General features: G+C 37.2%; 1 pseudogene; it reads left to right on the plus strand.

Annotated features, from left to right (window-relative positions):
* Positions 1 to 2,243, plus strand: part of LOC139463338 (uncharacterized) — a 57,383-nt pseudogene extending 55,140 nt beyond the window's left edge.
* Positions 2,244 to 12,999: the final 10,756 nt, after the last annotated feature.

Here is a 12,999-nt window from a genome sequence, read left to right on the forward strand (position 1 = left end):
CCCCAATTTCCGTTCCAATCAGTTTTTCTATCAAGCCCTTCTTAACCAAACCTTCAGCTAATTTCCTAACTCATTGGTCAACCGATATACTCATAATAACATACTCATAATTCAACCTCTTTATGACAAAAACCCAACACTCTGTCAAACTGGAAGGCGCCTAAAAGATACTTAATCATGTTAATCAGACATTCCAATCAAGCAGTAGTAGTGAGAAATATTTGATCATTTCAAGACTGACAGTTTGTTCCATCCATTCATTTCCCCTCTGGTACTTATATTGCAAGACCGGATTCTACTAATTTCATTGTACTAATGAAAAGTTATCTCTATCACTTAAAAGAAGCAAAATCAATAATCATTTGCCCTGGGGGTGATGCCCTCACCCTGTACAGTCACTTCTCTCATATGTATCCATATTTTACCCAAAAGCTTCATTTAGTAAACTATATTTTAAGTAAATATTAAAAACCCCTTTTTCCAAAATACCCTGGTTATAATAGATTGTTTCCTGGATACATCGGTGGATCATACATTCATTTAGACGAATGCCTACATAAGTCTAAGTATAATAATGGAGAATTACAAGACAACAAAGGAAGTAGCGATCGAAGGGCCCCAGGACAAAATTATCAAATGGCGAAATTTGCCTCAAGGTATATATGTCAAACCAAGCAAATATGGTTATCAATTGTTTCTTTCCAATTTCAAAGAAGAGTATACAGTCTGGACTCCTAGTAAAATGAACGAAGAACTTAGTAAAAATGTTGAATATCACTTTGTTAAAAATAATGGTATGTGTATGAGTAAAAATAATAGAGAATATTTTCATAACAATTTAGTTTAGAGTCATGATGCTTATTGAATCATTTTTGTAAAAAAAATTGATAGGGTTCAGGTGGTGGTGAGTTAGAGCCCTTTTCATTACAATTTAGCTTAGTCTCATGAGGATTATTGGTGCGCATCGTCGTTTTTGCATAAAAAATGCCTCTGTAGTAGCAGTATAGGGGGTAAATCTGGCTACCTATACTACCCTTTCATATATAATAAAATAATGAAGTCCACGTTTCAGACATAGTACTTTATATATATATATATATATATATATATATATATATATATATATATATATATATATATATATGTGGAGAGTACAATTGTTGCCATATATCTGCATGCTTGATATTCCATCTTGGTTCTTGGGTCCCATTTACGAAAGGATCACATGCCATCCGATACAGAGAAAACAAGATATAAAAAGAGGGTTTTTTTAAATTCTATATTGACCACAGACATTTAAAGACAATTTTTTTTTAAACTTTTTACCACATTGTAAGAACAAACCAAAATTCTGTACACCAACTTAAAAAAAAGTAATCACCATTAATAAGGATGAAAGTTGAAAATAGGTAAATGTTGGTGAGGTAAGCCGTCACCTGGTTTGATGTCCAAATGTTGTTTTTTTTGGTGATACATGTTTCAGGTAGGAAAGGAGGGAATTGGTTTTCTTCTGTTTCTGCTTGTTGGGAAATACAGAAATATACTGTTTCGTAAGTGTTATAGTGTCACTATGATTCTGAGATAAAATGGTATTGTTTTGGTTACAGAATGAACGAAGAAGTGGTCAAGTCTAAGCAGCAACAACTGCAGCTGCATCAGGAGCTAGGTGCAAAGAACTTGGCTGAATGGAGGCAGGAACATGCTTCTCAAACTTTGCTACCAGAGCAAGCTGAGAGGGTTCGACTGGCTGACCAGTACTGCTGAGCTGAGCTGCTCAATATTAGACTTATTATAATAAATGGATATTTGTACGGTTGAATTAGGTCATGTTTATTATTGGTTAACTGAAATAATGAATGGTTCCACCATAATGTTAACATTTTTGGAGCCTACGTTTACCTCGTGCCAAGGTTATTCTAAAAACGGCTACTTGATCCTTGCAAAATTTAGTGAGTTTTGAGCAAATGAAAAACGTAATAGCCTATCACAATAGTAAAGGTACTGTTATGACTAAAACTTGCCAGGGACCTGTGTCTCTGGATGATAAATATGTCAAGTAGTATTTCAGTAAATGTTCAAAGATCTGAACCAAGTTAAAATAGCCTTTCCTATCAAAGGTCTTTGTACCAATTTACCACACCATACATACATGAAAGGAGCATTATTCCTTTTGTGCACAGTAAATTTCAATGTATTTATTCGTCATCATGTTTGTTAAATTTCAAGAGAAAAACATTCAGTAAGGGACCAGATATATGTATTTGTGTTTACATTAAACTTGAATCAATCACCATCAGGTTCTGTCATTATTACTGTGTCATAATATAAATTGTATTGTGACCCCACTATTACTGATACAGATACAAATGGATTTAAAGTTTTCATGGTTACCACATCTACTCCTATTGTAGAGCTCTGATGTATAATGATTTGTTTTGGGTTGTTGTTTTTTTGTAATACACCGCACTCAGAAATATTCCAGCCAAGTCAGGGCATTCTGTAAATAATTGAGTCTGGGTGACGGGTGGCCCAGTCGTCTTAGGCGCCGCAATTCGCTGTGAAGAGTTGTATCCCTTGGACACGCAAGAAACCTATGATTGTTTATTCGAATTCTGTTTCTAGGTTTGTCAGCACCATTACCTAGTGGGTTTCACCAATGTGGTAGACATCTCTGACCTGGATCACTTCAGGTTTTCCTCCTACATTAAGCTGACACCCAGTGATATAACTGGAATACAGTTAAAAGCAGCGTTAAACCCAAATCACTCACTCCATTATGTTTTGTCCGACTTGGCTTAAGTAATCCCATAAAAAATCAATTTACACATCACAGATGTATCGTGGAAAGTGTTTCAAAATAAAGTAGACGATTACATATCTACCTAAAGACAACTTTATCGTGTCCCAGATGGTGGTATTTATTTCAAACATGTCAGTTAAAGCGAAGCCCTTTTCCCCCTACATTATCAACATCATGGTTTATTCACCCTGCAGTGTTTTATTGTATGATAACAACTCCCACTCGTTGTTTATTTCTTAAATAACAAGTATAATATAATCATCAATGCTATATAAATATAAGTAACACAGTCTTGTCATGGGTAATTATTACTTTAACTGATAAACATATCAGTCATTCATTAACGGCACCAGATAATGCTAACCACTTATACTGTAAAATATACGGTAATGAACAAACACGCTTCACAATACGATTAATAAATCCAAGAGCCATAAGTCTGTTTGGTAGTGACCCTATAGAAAAGATAAATACATTACGCTTACACATTCTGTATAAACTCATACAATACGGAATTATATAATATTACATTAAATGTATTCATACCATATAGAATATTCATGAGTGAGTGAGTCAATATTTAACGTCACATGGGCAATATTTCAGCCATATCATGACGAGAACATTAATAGTTCATAAAATTATATTAATAAAAACCTGTCGGTGATGGACAGTATAATAACTAGATTATCACAGTTTAAAATTAAAACTAGTTGAGAACAATTAAAAGAATAACCTATGATAAAAAAAACGGGCTATAGATCGCCAGCAACCAAAGTTGCACCGCACAAAGCACCGTGGGATACTTCTGCTACCTGCACGGTTCCCCAACAGGATTTACATCATCACAGGCGATTTCAGTCAATTTTAGCCATCAAATTAAAATGTACAAATATTCTACGATTAAAAACTATGGTAGGAATAACAAGCTTTGAATGATGTGGTCTTATGATACCCTCTTAGGAGGACTAACATTTAACGCTACTTCAACCCCCTTCGAGGCCACAGCCACAAACAATCTCGATCAATAATTATACACTACCATTTCGTAAAAAAATAAATATGTACATGAAAATCTATCAATTAATTCTATTATTTAAAAAAACACACCCTATGATTAAATGAGAACTTAGATTAAAGAGATCCTTTATGGGTGAAACTTTGAAATATTGATCTCTTGTGATGGAAAAATCAATACAGTCAAGCAGGACATGTTGACCTTGATTCTTTCATCACAAGGGATGCAGAATGGAGGATCCTCACCTTTTAATAAATATTCATAAGAATATCGAGAATGGCCAATACGAAAGACATCGTCTTAATATGACCTCTTCAAATCTGGACTGACAACCCAAGCAGGCGTAACCGATATTTGGTTTTATTGCATGTAATATTTTTATACCCACTTGGGTGTCCCACTTCTTCTGCATCAGATCTCTGATGTTACATCTAAATAAAGGTTTATAGTCATTGTAGGATCTAAGAAGTGAGGTCACAGATTTGTTGAGAGCTGCCTTAGCAGCAGCAGCAGCCATTGTGTTACCAACGATCTCAAAATGGCTGGGTAACCAACAGAAAACGATGTCGTACTGGCCTGTAGCAAGATCATTAAACAATTTAATCTTTCTATTATAAGTGGATGTGTGGAAGACATGTTTTAATAGCCTGAAGACAAGAAGGAGAATCTCAATTTTCTGTTTTTACAAAGGCTAACTGGCCTATATTTCAAACATTATGCACAAACTAATTCAGTGTTTCAGCGATATTGCTGATCCTGTTCATTTCTTTCAGAAATCTTAGATAGAATTGCTGATGAATGCATACCAAAGTCCTCTACAAATCCATATAGTCATAAACCATGGTTTAACACCGATTATAAACATGCTAGGAAAGCTAGGAAAAAGGTAGGGAAGTATTTCCGCCATCACCCTACTGTCAATGATTTAAATAAATCTAAAATATAAATGCAAAAGTCTGTCGTACCTTTAACAAAACAAACGCCAATCTTATCGAAACTATGTTTCTAAAATAAATTCGCGAACACCTATGTCTAAGGTTTGGAATATGCTGCAAAGGATAAAAGGTAAAGGTTCCAACTCTAGAGTTCACCATCTTAGGAAGGCGGTACACTGTTAACTGATAAATCCGATATAGCAAAAAAACGTTAGCTAAACATTCTTCATCATCTAATTATGTACCACAATTTCAGAAATTCATGAGCTAAATACTGCCTTAGGCATACTGCTACAGGTGCTGATACATAACAGATACATATGGTACTTAGAAACAAATAATCTTATAACAAATATTCAATGTGGTTTGAGAAAAAATGGAAGTACCATTGGTCATTTGGTTAGATTGGTCAAGTAGGTATCCATAAATTACATGACATTTAACCTACTATGGTTACACCTACTTCGGCTGTCAGTCCAGATTTGAAGAGGTCATTATACGACGATGTATTGGCCATTCCAGCTATACACACGGATATTTGTTAAAAGGTGAGGATCCTCCATTCTGTATCCCTTCCTGTTTGACTTATAGACTTTTCCACCACAAGGGACAACTATTTCAAAACATAATTTATTAACGATCTTTTTTATATCAATCCTCATTTAATTATTGTTTTTTGAAAGGAAATTGAATTGTTTGAAAATTTTGATTACTTTGTTTTGTAAAAAGTATACCGTTTTAACATTGGTAGCTTAAACTAGCAACTGAGATTATTAGTGGCGGTATCCTTGAAGGGGGGGTTAAGGTACTGTAAAATTATTGTCGCCCTGAGAGGTTACGTAAGTTCCACATCTTTCAAATAAATATTTAATCGTAGAATATGTGTCACTTAATATGTTAGGCTAACTTTGTATAAATACTGCTGGGGTCCATGCAGGAAGCAACGGTACTGTAAGTTCCCATGGTCCCCAGTATGGTGATCTACCTTCAGTTGCTGGCGATCTATAGCCCGTTTTTATAATGTATTGTTATGTACAGTGATATCCATTTTATGATTCCATGCTAGTTTTAATTATTTTTTTGTGATACGTCTAGTTATTTTACTGTCCTTCGTTGGCAGATTTTTATATAAGTCTCAATGTATTTATTGTGTTTAACCCTTGAAAGTCATGATACGGCCGATGTGACTAAGAATGTCCAGTGCCTTTAAGCATTTGATTTTAAGTGAGTGAGTTAAAATTTTAAGTCACATCGGCCATATCATGTGTCAAATGTTACGTGGGCTGGCGATGCATCTTTACAGAACATTGGTCAGATCTAAACTAGACAATGGGTGTTTTCTTATATGGTTTAGCTCGCAAATCATATTTACGAGAGCTGGGCAGCATTCACCATCAGGGTCTGAGATTAGGTGCTTTCAGAACTTCTCCTGTAGAAAGTCTCTATGAGGAAGCAAACCAACCTTGTCTCGGTTTAAGAAGGGCCAGCTTGCACTTCAATTCATTACTAAACTTAAGTCGAATCCTTCTAATCCAGCTTTTTTAACTGTGTCTTTTAACCTCAATATCAGCATCTGTACCTCAATAAATCAGCTACACGTCTGGGTATTCGTACGAAAAAACATATCAATAAAGCTTATTAATATTAAAGGTAATGATGGTTCTGTCTCATTTCCACTGGAGCCAGATTTATATACCTATACTGCTACAACAGGGGGATTTTTTTCTGTCAAAACGATGATGCGCATCAACGATCGTCATGAGTCGTATATAAAGAAACATCAATATTAATTAATAATGAATAAAATTTACTATAGCCCACGAGGATATTGGAAAGGTATAGGAGCAATACAAAAATTAGCCACTGCGGCTAAGGTATCTAAAGATATGGCCAAGGATTGGTTAAAGAAACAAGCGATGTGGCAAGTATACTTACCGGTGTCAGAGAGTGGAATTTCCCCCCTAGCCTAATTTCCCCCGGAAAAAGGGCTATATAGCCAAATTTTCCCCGGAAAACTGGCTATATAGCCATACTTCCCACGGAAAGCACACTATATGGCCATATTTCCCACCCGGAAAATACACTATATAGCCAATTTTCCGCTTTGCAGTCAGATTTCCCCCATAATTAAATATATGTCTATTATCAAAAGTTCCTAGATGTACAGTTGGCTGATGGAGTAATCTACAAGAGAAACCATGATTAAAATCTTGTGGTTTTTTGCGCCATACATTCTTAATTTTAATAAATAGAGGATAGTTCATTTCGACAGACTCGACAGATCAGATCAGCCTTTTGTCACTGACGAAATGAAATGTTTTATTTATTATATATTTATTTAGTAGGGTATGTGTTGTTTTTTGTTTTTTTATTTGGTTGTGTATTTGAGGTAAATCAGCGAATCTAAAATCTTCCAACTGTCTTCAGTAACAATACGTCACATTGCTAGTTGAAACACACTTGGCTAGTTGATTTCTATCAGGTCTGCACTGTAAACATAAACGGCAGTCGTTCTCCTTATCATGGTAGCAGTGACATATCACTTTTCTGTCATCGAGAATCCTCAGTCTCTCACTGCCAAGTATATTATAAAGTATATTTACAACGGCAACAATGCAGTTTACCGGGCGCAGCCCGAGCTCTACCATCCGCTCAATTACCGCGCTATAGTGCCACTGCTGTCTCGTTATACCGTTACCGTGCCTCACGCTCTGGTGACTCTCGCTTCACGATCCAACACCCGTTTTCGGTCTTAGGGAAACTTACACATCTTTACAATCAAACACCCGTTTTCGATCTTAGGGAAACTTACACATCTTTACAATCAAACACCCCTTTTCGGTCTTAGGGAAACTTACACGTCTTTACGATCCAACACCCGTTTATCGGTCTTAGGGAAACTTACACGTCTTTACGATCCAACACCCGTTTTCGGTCATTAGGGTTAGCCTGCTTTGGGCAAGGGTGAGCCATAAATTCTTACCTTTACAAGCGTTAATCCTTTTAATCCCATTGGTCGGTCATGCTGACAAAAACAATTGCGGGTGTGATTTCAAGAAAACATGAATGGGAGCGCGGACCGTGACGTCATACGCATGCGCAATTCATTGTTTACTGATTACGCGAGCATGTCAATGGGGATTCTAATGACCCGTTGAACGAGCACTGATTACATGTGATAGCGCCTGTGGTCCAGTGGTAGAGCGTCGGCTAATTAACGCATTAATTAGCAGAACCGGTGAGCCGGCGAAGCGCGTTCGAGCCCCCACAGCGCTAACTGGATCTGAAAAAGTGCGCCCGGTAAAGTGCACTACTCCCTTTACAACGTTTATATAGCGAAAATATATGTGCTTGCTCATGGCGTTTCTTGCCCCGATCAGAGGTCCGTATATTTTGCATCTACATGTGAAATATGCAACCAAAGCTGCCTGTCAGGCGCTAGAAGATTACCCATTCCCATTACCATTACCACATTAACTCCCTGGTACCCATTTACTGTTTGTGGACAGAGGCATGCATGAACAAGATCACTTGCCAAAGGTGACGCCGCAAGTTTTTCAACTGGTGTTTCAGTGGAAGATATATACGTGTGTACTGTTTCCGTCATCTGTTCATTCAGTTCATTAACTGATGAGCGGATTCTGTTTAGTGCACAGGGTTGTGAACTGCAGGCTATGCTTGCGACAACACTTTTAGGACCTGTACTAATGTCAGCCCTTAGGTTAAATAACTAAAATAACTACAGTGGCTAGCAAAATCTCAGGATGCAAATTCAACAGTCTGGACTCTCTTTACAATCAACGTGTTTTACAGCTTGCAAATAGAATTTTAGACCAACCAAATCACTTTTTATATCCTTGTTATGACGTTTTACCATCTGGAAGAAGATATCATGTACCTTGTTTTAAATCAAATAGAGCCAAATCTTCATTTGTTCCAGTTGAAGGTATTTCCTGGGAACATACAATTCGGATGAGGTTTGGAGTTCAAGCTGGTCTATTGCGCCAGAAACACAGGACAAAACTTTGTCCAGAAATTCTAAAATGTAACTCTCTTCCGCTGTTTTGCTGTTTGTTGATTCCAATACACCCTTAATCACTGCATTGTAGAAAATGACTAACGTGAAGTATTTACTAGTATCCAGCAACAGTTCATAAATGAGTTCTCTGGCATGAATAACAAGTGGCAAGTCGGAATCGTCTATGTTTTCAACACCAAACTTGTTATACAGGATTCCTAAAAGCTTGTTTTCAATTGAGACACGTTTAACTCCAATTTCTCTGTCAAATATGGCATGCAAGAAGTTCGCCTTTGCCATTGCTGTTTGATCAATGTTTGTTAAATGGCGCAGTAGGTTATGTTTGTTAATACTGCATTGAAAAATCTGAGGGATAAAGGGGAAATTCTTCTATATAGCCATACTTCCCCCTTGTGTTAAGGGGGGAAATCTGACTCTAAAGCGGAAATATGGCTATGTAGTAATTTTTCCAGGGGGAAATTTAACTATATAGCCCTTTTTCCGGGGGGAATTTAGGCTAGAGGGGGGGGGGGGGGGGTGAATCCCACTCTCTGACAAGGGCACTAATTTCTTTAAGTATACGTCTGATCTGATAGTACACGTGAAATGATAAAACATATACAATAGCGGTAGAACGGAATCTTTCTCATCATAACAATATAAAAAAATAAAGCGGGATATTATTTCAGACCTCAACATTTCTGTATTAGATTTAAAACATCAACCTGTACATATAGGATACTTGAGTTTAACACTCCATATTATAATAAATAGTGGGATCGTACTCGCGGCTTATATCCCCTCAAAACGAAAAAGTGTTTTAGTCTCTCCCCTGCCAGAAAACCCAGGTCATATGTTATGTAGTCGTCCAGCAGTAAAAACCATTAGTTTAAATTTGGTTACAGAATTCAATTATATTAAAGATAACTTGAGTGCAATACATGATCCTTCTACGCTTATTATTGAAGTCTTGTTTGGAGATGTACCGGTAGATGCCTTCGAGATATTACCAGGGCCCACTTGCTCAAAGCGATCTTAGCGCTAAGATGATCGTAACTCCCATACTTTAACATGGGCTTACGATAGTCTTAGCGCTAAGATCGCTTTGTGCACGTGCAAGAGGGCCCTGGTCTATCAAATAAATGGCTCAAGCAACACGAGCGTCGACGTTGCAGTATTATTTATGTAGGAGCATCACCCGTTGCAACCCTTGAGGGGGTCCAAATTATTAAAGGTGATAGCATTTATCTTACTAAAATATTTATGCCGTATAATATACATTTGATAAGGCTGATGTATACTCTTTAAACATTGAAGCAAGACCAATTATAGACTATTATATGATATAATAATATACATGACGTAGCGCGCCTTTTGGGTGACGTAGCTTGTCTTTTGGGTGTACTACTTAATTGGGGGAATTAGTCGGTAGCAGCGGTCACGACTGGCTATCACCTTGAATGACAGAGAAGGCTGTTGAGTTGGTGACGTTTATTGGTGGAAGCAGAGTGAAGTTTGCTTACTTACTTACTTACTTTCTTTGGAGATTTAACGTGCGCTTTCCGACTGATGCGTATTTCGCACACGGGCCCGGCCAGGCCATTTAATGTGTTTCCGAAAGGAGCGAAGGTGGTCTGTGCAACCCAAGAGGGGGCTTTAGGGGTTGCTTATATAGAAGTTGGGAATTTTGAGATTTGGAATAGATGCCGATGGGGTTGGGGAGGAGAACTAAGGGAGCTGGGTATGGTGGATGTTTGTTTGTTTATGTGATTTTGATTTGGTAGGTTATTATGGTTTTAGATGCGTTTTATTAGTTCCGTTTTTATTGAGAATACGCCTAATGCCTTGAAGTTTTCTAGTTTATTTTGTGGGTTTAGTATTGCTTCTAGAGTGAGAGCCTTGTTTAGATTGAGGGTGGTTTGTAATGCGGTTCGATGTGTTAGGTAGTGTGTGCAGTGGATGAGTGCGTGTTTGCTACCACCGACCGCCGTATATATACAACTCAGGCCTTCATTACGTTACATAACTAAAGATCACAACATCCCAGGTGTCAGCGGTTGATCGGCTGTAACAATGGGTGGGTGGGTCATTATTTACGGATTTATTCAAGTAGGTTGTTGTATTGCCTAACTGACCCTTACATCACTGTCGGACTGACCATGTATGCCGGCACTGTGACGTGAAGTTAACTCACTAATCACTGGTTCTCAGAGAGAGTGACCCTTTGTGTCAGCCCGGCTGGGCAGACTTGCATAATGAGCCACTGTCTCACAGCTGGAGTGACCGTGAGTTTAGCCGCATATGTGAAACATAAAATATCTTGTATGCGGCGGTCAGTTAGTGCATTCGCTATACTGAATTTACTTTAAGAATAGTCAGATTAGTTTACCGATATAGGTTGATTGATATATATATTTTCTAATAGGAATTTGGTGGTAGAAGAAAGCTATGACAATACCCCTCTGCGACAGGAAGCTTTTGTCCTCAAAAGCAAAAAATAGAATTGACATAATTAGGTAAGGATAAACGGTGATACAGACATGGTAATACAATTAAAAAAACAATAGATGTGTTACAGACATGGTAATACAATGCAAAAAACAATAGATAACATTACATTTTATTAATGTTCATCAACGATAATGATCATAATGGTCATAATCAATTCTGGAACAAAATGGATTATCATCATTATTATTTGTTATTATTAATAGTTTTTGTTGTTGCGATGTTCAAGACAGATATGAGAAAACATAAAGACCGAATAGTTGGGCAAGAGCACTTGGTGATGAGGAAGTTTGGAAACAAGGGCTTGTGTGGCCCTACGAAATTCGAAGCATACCTACGATAGAGATGGCAATGCTGTAAAGAAAATTAGGGTAAGAAAGTGAAGCAATGATGGGATCAGTATCATTGAGTTACTTTGGTTAACCCTTCATTTCACCACAATGTTGACATGATTCTCACGTAGATATATTGGTTGGACATGGAAGTTTATGATTTACGAAAATGTTATGGATACGTTTTCTACCTGTCTGGGTGATGAGGTTACGATTGGTCTCGAGGTGGCCGGTGTTGGTTTATTATCAACTGTAATTTGCGGCGCCTATCGTACTTGGCATGTAAAATAGCCGCCCGAGTCTCAGGACTGGCAGGAATAGCGATTCAATTTATTTCTCATAGGTTGGATACTGTTGATGGATTTCGATTACTTCAAATAAGTGATATAAAACATCAAATAGAGAAGGAGAGGGAGTTGAGACTTGGATTGTATAAAAAAGTATGGACAGAGTTGACACCGCGCTTGTAGCAGCTGGCATGGGACTCGGTGTAGTAGGTGTTGGTTTATTATCAACTATAATCGCCGCGCCTATCGTGCTCGGCATGGAAATAGCCGCTGGAGTCTCGGGACTGGCAGGAATAATGATAAAATTCATTTCTCGTAGGTTACAAAAGAAAGCATTAAAACACGATACTATTACAAGCAAAGTTGAATAGCATTGAGGATCATATTTCAACAGCAATGGCTGATTGTAAGATATCCGAGGAGGAGTTTCGTTTAGTGTTGTCAGAACTCACCAAATACAACGTAATGAAGCAGGAGATTCGATCAAAATCTTGTAAGACCAGTGGTATTAGCGAAGACGAGAAAAAAAGTAAATAGAACAGGGGAGGCAACAAGCGCATCAATTATTCCGTGCCAAAACCAAAGAACTGGTTGGAGATTAAAAATAGATTGCACCGCATAAAAATCATACATTTATTTAGAAGAATGCTTACGTAAGTATATAATAATGGAGAATTACAAACCAACAAAGGAAGAACTCGAAAAAGCTACTGAAACATTTATGCTCAGGGACAAAATTATCAAATGGAGAGAATTACCACAAGGTATATATTTTATTTGTGATGTCAAACCAACCAAATACGGTCATCAATTGTTTCTTTCCAATTACCAAGAAGCCTATATAGTCTGGTCTCCTAGTAAAATGAACGAAGAACTTAGTAAAAATGTTGAATATCACTTTGTTAAAAATAATGGTAGACGTATGAGTAAAAATAATAGAGAATATTTTCATTACAATTTAGTTTAATGTCATGACGATCGTTGATGCGCATCATCATTTTGACATAAAAAAATCCATCTGTAGTAGCGGCATAGGTATATAAATCTGGCTCCAGTGGAAGTGAGCCAGAACCATCATTACCTATACTACTAAAAAAACTA

This window comes from Haliotis cracherodii, unplaced genomic scaffold (genome assembly GCF_022045235.1).
Source record: "Haliotis cracherodii isolate W230 unplaced genomic scaffold, xgHalCrac1.p SCAF_16, whole genome shotgun sequence".
NCBI lineage: Eukaryota > Metazoa > Mollusca > Gastropoda > Lepetellida > Haliotidae > Haliotis > Haliotis cracherodii.